Consider the following 15,210-nt stretch of genomic DNA (forward strand, 5'->3'; position numbering starts at 1 on the left):
AGCTCCATCGTCAACTCCTCAGAATCAATCAAAGGCTTCCCCTCCTAATTTATCTTTATGTTGACTTTGTATATTAACTCTAATTGATTTTATATTCAACCATATATCTACTTACTCTAGTTAGCATCATCAACTCTGTATATAAGTGGTGTACTACTAATTGTATTATTCATCAAGTGAATACAAAAACATCCTTCCAATACCATTATTCACATCTCCCTCGTAGCCATACAAATCTGATCCAGTACTTAAAACAAGTATAGCTAGGCAATTCTCCCTCACGTCCCTCTCCTTTATAAATACCAAAAATCCACCACCCAAAATCAAACTTATATATCAATAAATAGCAACCAATAACCAAAACAAACCATGGAACAAGAGGCATCTTCTTCTACACAACGTCCTTCTTTCTTATCTTCATCGTCATCTTTACTTTCAAGTTTTTTCTTCAAACAAAACGACTATGTTACACCTGTAAGAACTCTATTTGAGTTCACATCCATTTAGGAATCCAATCTGATCAGGGATATAAGGGAGAGATAAGCTGGGTATACGCGGATAAGTATGATAGAGTTGAAGCTCTATCTCACTTGTGGAATATCTATTATATTAGGCTATGTATTCGGGAGGTGATAAGGATAAGCTTTAAGGATTCCTTTATGGGCTAGAAACCTCAAGGCTCTCACCTATAAAACTAAGGCTTCAGTCCCCACTCTCATGCACAGAAAACAGACTCATATTCCTACCCATATAGGAGAGATTTAGAGTGCATAGAAAGAGGAAGACCAAGGCCAGTTCGTGTGGTATTTGCTGCTATTGCTGTGCTTGCTCTAATGGCTTCTCAAGGTTAGTGCTTATAGATTACATGTGATAAAAGAACATCATGTGGTATCAGAGCGGTCATATGCATCTATAGGTCTAAACAAGATAAAATTGAGAAGCATGCATATTTGTTCTGTGTTGATTTAAAATTGTTTCAGGCATGCCATATTGATAAATCAATCTTATATATTGTTTCGAGATCCTGGACTATGTTGTGCTGTTTGTTGTTTCAAAATTTGATAGAAATATGCTTAGGATAAAAGAGATCTTCCTTAATAAAATATGTTATAATTCCGCATAAAGAATAACATCCCATAAAGTGTTGCCATGTTTTGATAAAGAATATTTTGTTATTGCTCAGTCCACGGACGAGTATTAATTGATTGTTTCATATCATCTCAAAGTACCAATGGCAAAATTGTGTCATAGGGTACAACAATTGGTTTTCTCTACTTACAAGTGTGAACTCCAATTGTTTGTGCTCCATGATAGAACAAGAGAGTTCATTAGCTGTTGTGAGTGATCAAGCATCGCTGTCCACAAACAGTAAATTTTTTTGATAAAAGAAAATCACACAGTTTATGTTGCTGGACTTGTGAAGGAAATTAAAGGCATTTTGATATACTGTCCACAGATGTGTGTCATATATGCATAAAGTTTTGGGGGGTAAAGATTAATTGTATTGCAAAATTCTATGTTTTCAGTTGTGAATCCCTCTGCTATCAATTCAATTGAATCACTGACTGGTAGCAATTTTAAGAAGTGGAAGAGAGACTTAGAGATAGTTCTGGGTCTTCTAGATCACGACTTAGCGTTGAGAGAAGAGAAACCCGAGGTCACTGCTAATAGCAATGCTGAACAGAAGCAGAAACTCGAGAAGTGGGAGAAATCAAATAGGATATGCCTACTTGTCATGAAGAAATCCATGACAGAAACTATTTGTGGGGGCATCACTAAATCTGAGAATGCTAAGGAATTTTTGGAGGCTATAGGACTGAAGTTTAAAGAATCTGAGAAGGCAGAAACTGGAACCTTGATGACTAAACTTGCAACCATGAAGTATGATGGTGTTGAGGACATGAGGGTTTATCTTTTGAGCCTGACAGAAGTTGCAAGCAAGCTGAAAGCCCTTGAGATCCCTATAGATGACCCTTTTCTAGTTCACCTTGCATTAAATTCTCTTCCTTCTCAGTTTGCTCAACTAAAGGTGATCTACAATGCTCAAAAGGACAAATGGAGCCTCAATGAACTGATTTCAGTTTGTGTTCAAGAAGAGGCAAGAATGAAGAAGGAGAAAGAAGTGAACACAGTCCATCTCACAACCAATGCTCCAAAAAGACACTATCCTAAGCCAAACTCATCTGCTGCTAACCAATAAGGACAACACTAAGGCTAACTCTCCATCCCTATCTGACCTTAAAACTTTAATATTTAAATCTAATTGATCAAAAGGACAAATGGAGCCTCAATGAACTGATTTTAGTTTGTGTTCAAGAAAAGGCAAGAATGAAGAAGGAGAAAGAAGTGAACACAGTCCATCTCACAACCAATGCTCCAAAAAGACACTATCCTAAGCCAAACTCATCTGCTGCTGCCAATAAGGACAACACTAAGGCTAACTCTCCACCCAAAGGTTCCAATGCTCTAGCTGTTAACAAAACCAATGTCTTTAAGTGCTATTTCTGTGAGAGGACAGGTCATCTTAAGAGGGAGTGTCATAAGTATAAGCGTTGGGTAGAGAAAAAGAAGACTAAAGGTAAATCAAATTCTTTTTCAGTTTGTTTCGAGTCTAGTTCTATCAATATACCTTTTAATTCTTGGTGGATTGATACTGGTTCATCAATCCACATTGCCAATTCTTTGCAGGACTTTATAAGCCATAGCAAACCAAGTAGAGATCATGACCATGTCTTCGTAGGAAATGGCAAGAATGTGGCAGTTCTTGCTGTAGGATCAGTCCAACTTCAACTAGTTTCAGGATTTTCTTTAGTTTTAAAAGATGTTGCTTATGTACCTTCCATGAGAAGGAATTTGATTTCAGTTTCTAGATTGGTTAGGGAGAAATTTATTTTTGTTTTTTCTGAGGTAGGATTCATTTTGAATTTTAATAAAAGTGAAGTTGGCAATGGTATTTTAGTTGATGGTCTCTTTAAACTAAACTGTTCCAGTTCAAACAATGTTTTTTCCATTGAATCCATAGGTCAAAAACGATATCAAAACAATGAAAATTCAGCAAGGCTATGGCATAAAAGGCTAGGCCATGTGTCTAAGAAAAGAATGCAATACCTTGTGAAAGAACAAATCCTTCCTCCCATAGATTTTTCAGATTTTGAAGAGTGCATTGAATGCATTAAAGGAAAAATGACTAACTCGAGAAAATTAGGTTCCACTCGAAGTCTGAATCTTCTTGAAATTATTCACACAGATATCTGTGGCCCATTCCCAGTTCCAACCATAGAAGGTCATAGGTATTTCATCACCTTCATTGATGATTTCTCTAGGTTTTGTTACATCTATCTAATCCAGAACAAGTCTAGTGCTTTTGAAGTTTTTAAAATCTTCAAAACTGAAGTAGAAAATCAATTAGATTTAAAGATTAAATTTTTAAGGTCAGATAGGGGTGGAGAGTATTATGGCAAGTATGATGAGCAAGGTAGGCATCCTTCACCATTGGCACGATTTCTACAGGATTGTGGAATTATTGCTCAATACACAAACCCTGGAACACCTCAAGAGAATGGAGTTTCAGAGAGAAGAAATAGAACTTTAAAGGACATGGTGAGAAGCATGATTTGCAACACTGATCTTCCAAAATTTTTGTGGGGTGATGCAATCAAAACTGCAAACTACATTAAGCAAGTTAGTTCCCAAGACTCCTTTCGAGTTGTGGAATAAGAGAAAACCTAGCCTTAATCACTTGCATGTTTGGGGTTGTAGAGCTGAAGCCAAAGTCTATAATCCTGAGCTTGCTAAACTTGATCCAAAAACAGTTAGCTGCAGATTCATTGGATATGCTGACAGATCAAAAGGTTTTCGATTCTACTGTCCTAATTACGTGAATAGAATTGTGGAGACAGGCAAGGCAAGGTTTATAGAGCATGATGACAATGAAGGAGTTAACAAAGACTTTGTCTTTGAGGAAGAAGGAGAAATAGGAGATGAACCTGTAATTGTCACAAATCCAGTGTTACCTTTACCATTAAATCAAATGTCTTCTCAAACTAATGCATCAACTGAACCTGTGATTCATGATCAAGACATGGAGGATTTGAATGGGGAAGAGAATGAACCTGAGGCATTTGAGAACCAACAGTTGCCACAACAAGAGTTGAGAAGATCTACAAGGGATAGAAGACCAAATATGCTGCCAAATTTTATATACTTGAATGAAGCTGATTTTGACGGTATTGAATTTGAGGATCCATCAAATTATAAACATGCTATGGCTAGTGAATACTCTGAGAAGTGGATTGAAGCTATGCAATCTAAGTTGGAATCCATGCAAAGCAACAATGTATGGGAGCTAGTTGAGCCAAGACAAGGAATTAAACCTATTAGTTGTAAATGGGTGTTCAAAACCAAGAAACTCTAAGGGTAACATTGAGAGACACAAAGCGAGGTTAGTGGCCAAGGGCTTCACACAACAAGAAGGAGTAGACTAAAATGAAACTTTCTCACCAGTTTCAACCAAGGATGCTTTTAGGATCATAATGGCACTTGTGGCTCATTTTGATTTGTTTTTACATCAAATGGATGTGAAAACAGCCTTTCTCAATGGAGATTTGAGTGAAGAAATTTTCATGCTGCAACCTGAGGGTTTTATAGAAGAAGGCAGTGAGCATTTGGTATGTAAATTGAACAAATCAATTTATGGTTTGAAGCAAGCCTCTAGACAATGGTATCTCAAGTTTGACAAGATCATTACTTCAAATGGTTTTGTCAAAAACAGATTAGATGAGTGCATATACTTAAAATTAGTGGGAGTAAATTCATTTTTCTAGTTCTTTATGTAGATGACATCTTGCTTGCTAGTAGTGATGAAAGTCTTTTACATGAGGCTAAGAGTTTTCTTTCCATGTGCTTTGAGATGAAGGACCTTGGAGAAGCATCATATGTATTAGGAATCGAAATCCACAGAGATAGAGAAAAGGGGCTGCTAGGTTTGTCTCAAAAGGCATATATTGAGAAGGTGTTGAAGAGATTTAACATGCTACAAAGTAATGGAGCTGAGGTCCCTGTTTCAAAGGGAGACAAACTAAGCAAAGAAGATTGTCCAAAGAATGATGTAGAAAGGACAGAAATGAAGGATAAACCATATGCTTCGGTAGTGGGCAGTATCATGCATGCACATGTGTGCACACGACCTGATCTAGCATTTTCCATTAGTGTATTGGGCAGGTATCAATCTGATCCGGGCATTGCACATTGGAAGGCTGCAAAGAAAGTGTTGAGATATATGCAAAGAACAAAAGGACATATGTTAGTTTACAAAAGAACAGATAGCTTGGAGTTGGTTGGTTACACAGATTCAGATTTTGCAGGATGCAAAGATACTTCCCAGTCGACTTCCAGTTTTGTGTTCATGATGGGAGGAGGTGCAGTTGCTTGGAAGAGTGCAAAACAACCATCTATAGCTACATCTACTATGTTTGCTGAGTACTTGGCGTGTTATGAAGCTACTTCACATGCCATGTGGTTGAAGAATTTCATACAAGACCTAAAAGTAGTTGATTCTATAGAGAAACCTATTCAGCTGTTTTGTGACAATAAAGGAGCAGTGTTCTTTTGCAAGAACAATAAAAGGTCTGCTGGACTCAAGCATATGAAAGTGAAGTATTTGCTAGTAAGAGAAAAGGTTCAAGAGGGCTTAACCACTGTTGATTATATCAACACTATAGAAATGATAGCAGATCCCTTAAATAAAGCAATTCCAAACAGTGCTTTTCATAAGCATGTGACCAATATGGGGTTACTGTCCAGTTTCGAAGATTCTTTGGTCTAGTGGGAGTTGATGACTTGTTTTCATTTCAGCTATTTTGTTTAAGATTTGTTTGTTGTTTGAGCTGGTATTTTTGTTCTATCATCTAGTTAAATTATTCTGGATATTTTGGATTCTTAAATGAATATTGATTCAGTTTCATTAATTTTGCAATATGATTACAGTTTATAGTTCAAGTTGTAAAACTATTTAAGCTACAGGTAAGATCATGTGTATAAATATATTGATCATAAAGAGGACCATTCGTGTGGTGAATGAATAACTTCAAAGATTAGATCATTCATCATGTGATGTTGGACATAGCTTGTTGGTACTCTATGTGTATGTTACTGCTTGCTGTGATTATAGGTGGATGATACCATGTAATGGTTATCATGTCTGTAGTCCTTTAAGTTGGTAATATTTGACAATGAGTTTGATATAGATATTGTTATCAAGCTGTCTTTCCAAACTGTGCACATAAGGTTTTGATCCTTGATATTTAAAGAAGAGTCTTAAATGGATGTTTTACTCAAGTGGGAGAATGTAAGAACTCTATTTGAGTTCACATCCATTTAGGAATCCAATTTGATCAGGGATACAAGGGAGAGATAAGCTGGGTATACACGGATAAGTATGATAGAGTTGAAGCTCTATCTCACTTGTGGAATATCTATTATATTAGGCTATGTATTCGGGAGGTGATAAGGATAAGCTTTAAGGATTCCTTTATGGGCTAGGAACCTCAAGGCTCTCACCTATAAAACTAAGGCTTCGGTCCCTACTCTCATGCATAGAAAACAAACTCATATTCCTACCCATATAGGAGAGATTTAGAGTGCATAGAGAGAGGAAGACCAAGGCCAGTTCGTGTGGTATTTGCTGCTGTTGCTGTGCTTGCTCTAATGGCTTCTCAAGGTTAGTGCTTATAGATTACATGTGAAATAGAACTAACAACACCAACCTCCCGCCAAGCCCACTTTCTCTTCCAGTCCTCGGCCATCTCTATCTCGTAAAACCCAGTCTATCAAACCTTCCACCGCCTCTCCCAAAAACATCGCCGGATCCAGCACATGGTCATAGTTTTCATCCTCGTCCGCTGTGCTGTCCAAGAGTGTTTCACCAAAAATGACATTGTTTTGGCAAACCGTCCTCCACTGCTCCTAGGCAAGCACTTAGGCTACAACAACACCATCGTCACAACCTGCCCACACGGCGATCATTGGCGCAACCTCCGGCACATATGCGCCATCGAGATCTTCCCCTCCGCTCGACTCAACGCATTCGTGGACGTGCGAAAAGACAAAGTCAAACACTTAATACGCAAACTTTCACAAAACTCGATTCATGGTTTTGCAAAGGCGGAGTTGAAGTTATGTTCTCTGAGCTGACCTTTAACATCATAATGACAATGGTTGCGGAGAAGAGATACTACGGTAACGGCGACGACGTGTCGGTGGACAAGGAAGAGGCCGGGCAGTTCTGGCAGATTATGAAGGAGATTTTTGCTCATAGCAGAGCATCGAACCCAGCAGATTACGAAGGAGGCTTTACAAGGTCTGATTGATGAGCAAATGACAAAGGGTAAAAATGGAACTAACATGATCGATCATTTGCTTTCCCCTGCAGGAGACACATCCTGATTATTATACTGACCAACTCATCAAGGGCCTTATACTGGTTAGTTTAAGATTATATCTACTGCATTACATTACATTTTTATAAAATTGGTGCCTTTCTTTTTGCTAATACAAAGGTAATTATTAGGTCATTTTATTAGCTGGTATCGATACATCATCAGTGACATTGGAATGGGCCATGTGTCATCCACTCAATAATCCATAAGTGCTAAGCAAGGCTAGAGCTGAATTGGATGCTCATCTACTAGTCCAACAACATTTAGGCCCGTTTTGTTTGTAGGAAATGAGGCCGGAGGATGGGAAATCAATTGATTTTCCATGTTTGGTAAGTCCATACATGGAAAATGGTTGTCTGACACATGGAAAACAGGTGGGAAAGTGCAGCCATCCTTCCAACTTGGGTTTTGTTTTCCCCCCTCATAAGAAAGTTTGGGAAAATGAGTCAACATTCAATGCACATTTTTCATGACCATTTTGTCCCTATTAATAATTTGGAATTACAATATATATCACTAAATGCACTCTTTTTTTATTTGATTTAATATGGGTATAATTGAAAAATTATACAAATTTTGTTTTCCATTCCTACTCAAAACAAATATGGAACATGAAATAAAGTGAAATCTCCCAGTTACTTTCTCGGCATTACCAAACGTGAGAAATGAATATTTCATTTCCCATCCCTTAGGAAATGACATGAGAAGTGATTTTCCCTCAAATCCGTTCCGTGAACCAAACGAGACTATAGACTTAGTGGATGAACTAAATATCTCTAAACTACCCTACATTAAAATTCTGCTGGTGGAGACAGAAAAATTCATTAAAATAAGAATCCATGTTAACTAGCAATACTATATCCTTAAAAACATAAATATGCTATCCATCGACTACATTACAGATGAACTAGTAGCATCCAAGAATTTTTTTTTTCAGATTTGGGATCTAAATTTTTTTGGCTTAAACCCGGTGGTAAATCTAAACTATAAAGAATATTTCGGCTAAATTTTAACGTTAATCTAAACTCGCTACTCTCCCACCTTCACGATAATCTAATTTGTATATAAATGATAACATACATGTCTTCCAATCAAAATAATTTTCAAACTCAAAAAGTTTCAATAAAAATATAGGGATTTTGTAAACCAAAATTTGCAGTTTATTTTTTATTTTTTGTTCAGAGTGTTGAACCAGTCATTTCACCCAAGAAACAAATTGAAGGGCTTGTTTAGTAACGTTTTCTGAAAATTTTATGTGCAATGTTATTAAAAAAAAATAAAAACGAGAAAATAAATTTGTTTTTTCAAAATCTAAAAATGTATATGGTAGTTTAATTGAAAAGAAATTTCAGAAAATATAAAGATTGAAAACGCATTCCGTACTAAAATGTAAAACTAGCATAAACAATGAATGATTTTCAATATGTAGTAGTATATTTAGCAAAATCAAATAAAAAAATATTGTTTAATACAACCTGATTAAATATTACAATTGATTATGTATTACTATCATACATGTGATTCCTTTTTCAAAAGTTTTTGTCAATATCTAATCCATAAAAAAAAATTATGATGAAGAATAACATGGGCATGGCTGCGTATGCTTACATATTGGCTGCCGTATGCTTAGATCCGTGGAATTTCAATACTCAATTGTGCGAAACCTAGTGTGCTTACATATTGGCCGACGTATGCGTATAGTTCCCTGCGATGAACGCCGTTAGCACTAGCTACGATGGATGGCAATAAGAGCATATCCAAGAGAGTCTTTAAATTTTAGCTAAATTGTAGAGCTAAAATGGATAGAAAGCTATTATAGAAAATTATTTAAAGATGTTTTCTCCAGTAATGTTTTCTATTTTGATTAATCTAAAATATTTTATTATTATTTTTTCATTCTCTTTCTCTTTCTTCCTCTTTCTCTTGCAAATCAAATATATTAAAAAGAAAAGTAGAAACCCAACCCCCCCTCCCCCGTCCCCCCTCTCTTTTCTCTCTCTTTCTCTTTCTCTTTCTTTTCAATTTGGCGAGCCTCCATTTCTCTCTCGTCCTTGCTAGACGTAGAGAGCCAAAAGTTGGTTCTTCAAAATAGAGAGCCAAGTAGGGAGTCTGTTGGAATGAGGATTTTCCTTCTTTTTAGACAAAGTAGCTAGAGATGAGAGGATAGGGAGTCTGCTGGAGATGTTCTAAGACAAACCGAAGTGGGGTCCACTCCCATTTCCATCAATAGTAAAAACATATTGCAACAAGCGTTAGTTTAAATTAGAGGAGAATGAGGTTTCTCACACACATTAGTAAAGTGTCATGAAGATTCAAATATGAAATTCTTAATATGTAAATCAAAGTTCTTTTTCACTGAATTAGACCCCATTAACATCATAAAGAGCTGAATTATGAATGTTAAACTATGCATATTGTCATATCATACGTACGTGCATACCTAACATGAAGAAAACACACTATATGCTTCTCTTAAACAATAAAACATCTATATAGATATCATACGTACGTGATACCTAACATGAAGAAAACACACTATATGCTTCTCTTAAACAATAAAATATCTATATAGATATTTCCTTCACGTACCCTCTTCTTTATAAAAAAAAATACCACCTCCACCGCTCAAAATCAAACTTAGGCCAAAACAAACCATGGCATAATTAATTTAATGTATTTTGTTAGTTTTCAATGGTTGATGTATAAAATGTGATTGTCCGTATCAGCTGCCAAATAAAATAGATTTATCTAGTACGCATAGCATTGCCCATACAATAAAATATCTACATATATCTTTCCCCATACAAAAATCTGTATGTAGATATTTCCTTCCCGTACCCTCTTCTTTATAAATATATACCACATCCACCACTCAAAATCAAACTTAAAAACCAACAAAAGCCAAAAGAAACCATGGAACAAGGCATCTTCTTCTACACAACGTCCCTCTTTCTTACCTTCCTCATAATCTTCACTCTCCAGTTCTTTCTTAAAACAAAACGACGACGTTACACAAACCTCCCACCAAACCCTTTTTCTCTCCCCATCCTAGGCCATCTTCATCTCCTAAAAGCCCCGGTCCACCGAACCTTCCACCGCCTCTCCCAAAAACACGGCCCTATTTTCTCTCTCTGGTTCGGTTCGCAGCGCGTGGTCATAGTCTCATCCCCGTCTGCTGTCCAAGAGTGTTTCACAAGAAACGACATCGTTTTGGCAAACCGTCCTTCACTGCTCCTATTCAAGCACATAGGCTACAACAGCACGACCATCTCAACCTCTCCATACGGCGACCACTGGCGCAACCTCCGCCGCATCGGTGCCATCGAGATTTTCTCCTCCGCTCGACTCAACACATTCGCAAACACACGAAAAGACGAAGTCAAACACCTCATATGCAAACTTGCACAAAACTCGGTGCATGAGTTTGCGAAGGTGGAGTTGAAGTCTATGTTCACTGAGCTAACCTTTAACATCATAATGACAATGGTGGCGGGGAAGAGGTACTATGGGGATGACGTGTCGGTGGACAAGGAAGAGGCCAAGCAGTTCAGGCAGATTATGAAGGAGGTTTTTGCTCATAGTGGGGCAGTGAACCCAGCAGATTTCTTGCCCATTTTGAATTGGATTGGGAGCAATGCTTATGAAAAGAGGGTGATGAAGTTGGCTAAGAAGACTGATTCGTTTTTGCAAGGTCTGATTGATGAGCAAAGGAGTAAGGGTAAAAATGGAACTATGATCGACCATTTGCTTTCTCTGCAGGACTCACAGCCTGACTATTATACTGACCAACTCATCAAGGGCTTTATATTGGTTAGTTGAGAATTCTATCTCATGCATTACATTATAATTAATAAATTTTTTATTTATTTATTTAAAGTTGACACTTATGTTGTTTTTTTATTCAACTAAAGCTGGTGATTTCGGTCAATATAGAGTAGACAGGGAGTTGGTTGGTTGGATTGATTGGGTTGATTAATCCATACTAAATTAATATAATAACGTTATTTGTATCACATTTATTGACCATTCTGTTAATTACATCTCTAATAGAGGTGAGACGCGTAAGTATATGCCAGATTCACTTATATTAAAAAAGTGGTCTGATAAGTATGGTACAAATAACAGTAACTAATATAAATGTAGTACAAATAGCAGCACCCAATTAAGATATGCCACGTGAGCATATGCCTATCCACCATACATATTTGTAGAGTTCATGTATGTCTGATTAAGTACGTACAGAGTCTGAGAGTCAAAATTGGATCAAGTTGCAGGATGGTGACTTTTATTGACTTATATAGCTTTTTAGACTGGATCATCTTGGACTTCATTGGGATAGTTTTCTTGCACCTAGGCACTCAGTTAATTATATATTTAAGAACAACAACAGTGATAAGAAAAAGTTGTTCTGCATTTCATTGGCTAACTTTCTCTGTAATTTTCACAAGAATTACAAAATAAACATTCAAATTAGCTGACACAACCGATAAACATGCTACGTATTTCATGCTCTTTTCTTCTGAACTTAGTAATAATAATAAAGTAATTTTTAGGTGCTGTTATTGGCTGGCACTGATACATCATCAGTCACACTGGAATGGGCCCTGTCTCATCTACTTAACAATCCACATGTGCTAAGAAAGGCTAGAGCTGAACTGGATGCTCAACTTGACCAAGAACACTTAGTTGATGAACAAAATATCTCTAAACTACCCTACCTTCAAGGCATTATATCAGAGACGCTGCGGTTGTGCCCAGCCGCCCCGATGCTAGTACCACATTTTGCATCTGATGACTGCACTATTGGGGGATTCGACGTTCCATGTGGCACAATGGTATTGGTGAATGCATGGGCCATACATAGAGATCCACAGTTGTGGGATGATCCTGAAATGTTCAAGCCTGAGAGGTTCAAAAGTGGCGAGGATCTGTCACACAAGCTCATGCCATTTGGAATGGGGAGGAGAGCTTGCCCTGGATCAGGCTTGGCGCAACGTGTGGTGGGCTTGACCTTGGGGACATTGATCCAATGCTTTGAGTGGAAGAGAATTGGTGAGGAGGAGATTGACATGACTGAAGGTAGAGGACTCACCATGCCAAAATTTATACCTTTGGAGGCCATGTGTAAAACCCGCTCTGTTGTGAACAAGCTTCTACCTTGATCTATGCATGAATTAGCTAGTCTTCCAATAAATTCATCTTAACTAGTATGTGTTGTATTATTGCCAGTATTCATGTTACCTTTTCTTTTTAAATGAGTGGTCATGTAAGATTTTGCGTTGCCAATCATTTGTATATGTTCCGAATACACCACGTGACTGGTGTACCAATAAACATAAGACATGTGAAATTATTGTCTAACTTACTGCATTTCTATTTCTAACATGTGGCGGGCTGCATTACAAATATTTCATATGTCTTCAGTCTATTGGATGGTACACCAGCCACGTCGTGTACTTGGAACACCCAACAATTACTCCTTTGGGTAAGGTTTGGAAGAGAAACACTACTACAAAAAGTGAAAAAGACGACCAGAAAACAACGACGGTCTAAGTGAAAACCGACGTGGTTTATAAAAAGACGACGGTTCTAAAAACACCGTCGTGTAATACCACCTTAGACAACAAAAAATTGGAGATTCAAATGGCTGTTCAAAAACAACGACGTACCTAATTAAACAACCGACGCCTATTTGAAACAGATTTCCGCAGTGTAAAATCAAAGCCAACAAAGAACGGCGGAAGTTATGAATCGAACGACGTAGAAATTAAAGACGACGATTTCAATAAAAACCGCCGTTTTTACTCATAAAATAACACGACGAGGTTTTCGTATAAGACGCCGTATAATTACAAACAAATCCACGTCTTTAAAATAAAAAATATCGCCGTATTAAAATAATTTACAACAACGTACAATATAAATATATCGACGTCATTATCATATAGTTCTACGACGTTATCTTTAAATTGTACTATAAAATTTAACGTCGGATTTATTCATTTCATACGTCGTACATTTAATTTAAACTGTCGTCTTAATATGAATTTTTGTTAACAATTTTTTTCTTTGATTTTCTTATCCTACGTCGGTAGATCTACTTAATGACAAGAATTGAAATAACCACGACGGTTTATATAGAAAACCGCTGACATAATCAGATTTTTCTGAGAACCCAAGGGTTACGAAATCTTAACAGATGGAATTCTGTTCCACATCATAATCTTAACAGATGACACAGATTTGCAATCAGAGAGACAATTTTTTGGAAGTTGATGATGTGTGCGCGTTTGTGTATCTACAAAAATTATACCTAACGTCTTTGCAAATTTGCAATCAGAAAGACAATTTTCAACGACGGTTATATTACACCTAACGACGCGTAAAAAATCAACGTCGCTCAACAAATATATTACGTCGTCTTAGTATTACTTAAGACGACGAAAAACGACGACAGTAAAACAAAAACAGTCGTTGTTCTTATATTCTTATTTTATTTAAATCCACGTCGGTTATATTAAACATAACGACGTTAAATTAAAGGATTCTACGGCTCATAACAAATATTGCGTCGTGTTATTTAAAAACGACGTAGTTATATGTAACCGCCGTATTTCTTTTTTGAAATGGTTTTATATATAAGCAACTTTTCGACTTACATATGCACTGTTTCCAAACCCGATTAAAAATTTCAATCTCCCAGAGAAAACTTTTCGTCTTTTTTCCTGTCAGAGCACTGTCAGAGTATCTCATCGTCTTCCTCTCGTCTTCTTCGTCGCCTCTGAACTTAAACATCGATCGTCTTCCTCTTGCTTTCATTGCACGCAAAAGGTAAACTTTCATTTTCACTATTTTGGTTACTGTTTTGCATGCTCATACGCTTTTTGTTTGAAAAATCTTTTTACCTTTTTTCTGGCCAAAATCATTTTACTTCTTTCCAAGTTTGATAAAATATACAGACAAAGAGGGAAAGTTTCCAACTTTGAAGACAACTACCTCAACTAAATAAGACGACGGTAGTTCTTATTTACGTGGTTAAATATGTAGACCACGACGGTTCGTCAGTCGTTCTACCGTCGTCTGAAAATTGACAAAGTTGTTTTTAAAATAATAGTCTTTTTTTTATTTGCTTGTTTAATTGCAGGTTTGATTTCTCTGAACAATGGTTTTTGTTTTTCCCTTATTTGATAAAATATAAAGAAAAAGAAACTAGGGTTGGAATCTAATATAGACGACAGTATATCTTATTGTTTTACGTCGTGTGAATGTTAATACCACGACGGTTTATTACTATTGACGTCGTATGAACATAAATACCACGACGTTATATAAATAATGGTTTTACCACGACGGTTTATTACTATTGACGTCGTGTGAACATAAATACCACGACGTTATATAAATAATGGTTTTAAACATTTATTACGTCTGAGATTATTTCATTGCGTCGCTTAAAATCATATCATACGTCGTATTTTATTAATAACCGTCGTTTGTGTTCTTAATCTTTTCCTGAAATATTTTCATTTGCAGTTTTGTCTGTTAAAATGGTTTCTCAACAACAAACTAAGGATTCTGGCTCCAAGAAGCTTGAAATGGTAGCTCCTCAAGACAAGTCTTCGAAGGAGATGAAGTCTTCGAAGAAGATGAAGTTTGCTTCATCATCTGCTGAGACAGAAAGTCAGACAACAATCTCTGATGATTCAAAGACTGGTCGAGGTATGAGCACAATGCCTCGTGTTGTGAAGAGAAAGCTTCAGAAACCGAGGCCAAT

At 36.8% G+C, this 15,210-nt stretch overlaps 1 pseudogene; it reads left to right on the plus strand.

Annotated features, from left to right (window-relative positions):
• The first annotated feature begins 10,276 nt into the window (after window positions 1–10,276).
• Window positions 10,277–12,640, plus strand: LOC117630460 (annotated as a pseudogene).
• Window positions 12,641–15,210: the final 2,570 nt, after the last annotated feature.

This window comes from Prunus dulcis, chromosome 6 (genome assembly GCF_902201215.1).
Source record: "Prunus dulcis chromosome 6, ALMONDv2, whole genome shotgun sequence".
In the NCBI taxonomy this organism is placed as follows: Eukaryota; Viridiplantae; Streptophyta; class Magnoliopsida; order Rosales; family Rosaceae; genus Prunus; species Prunus dulcis.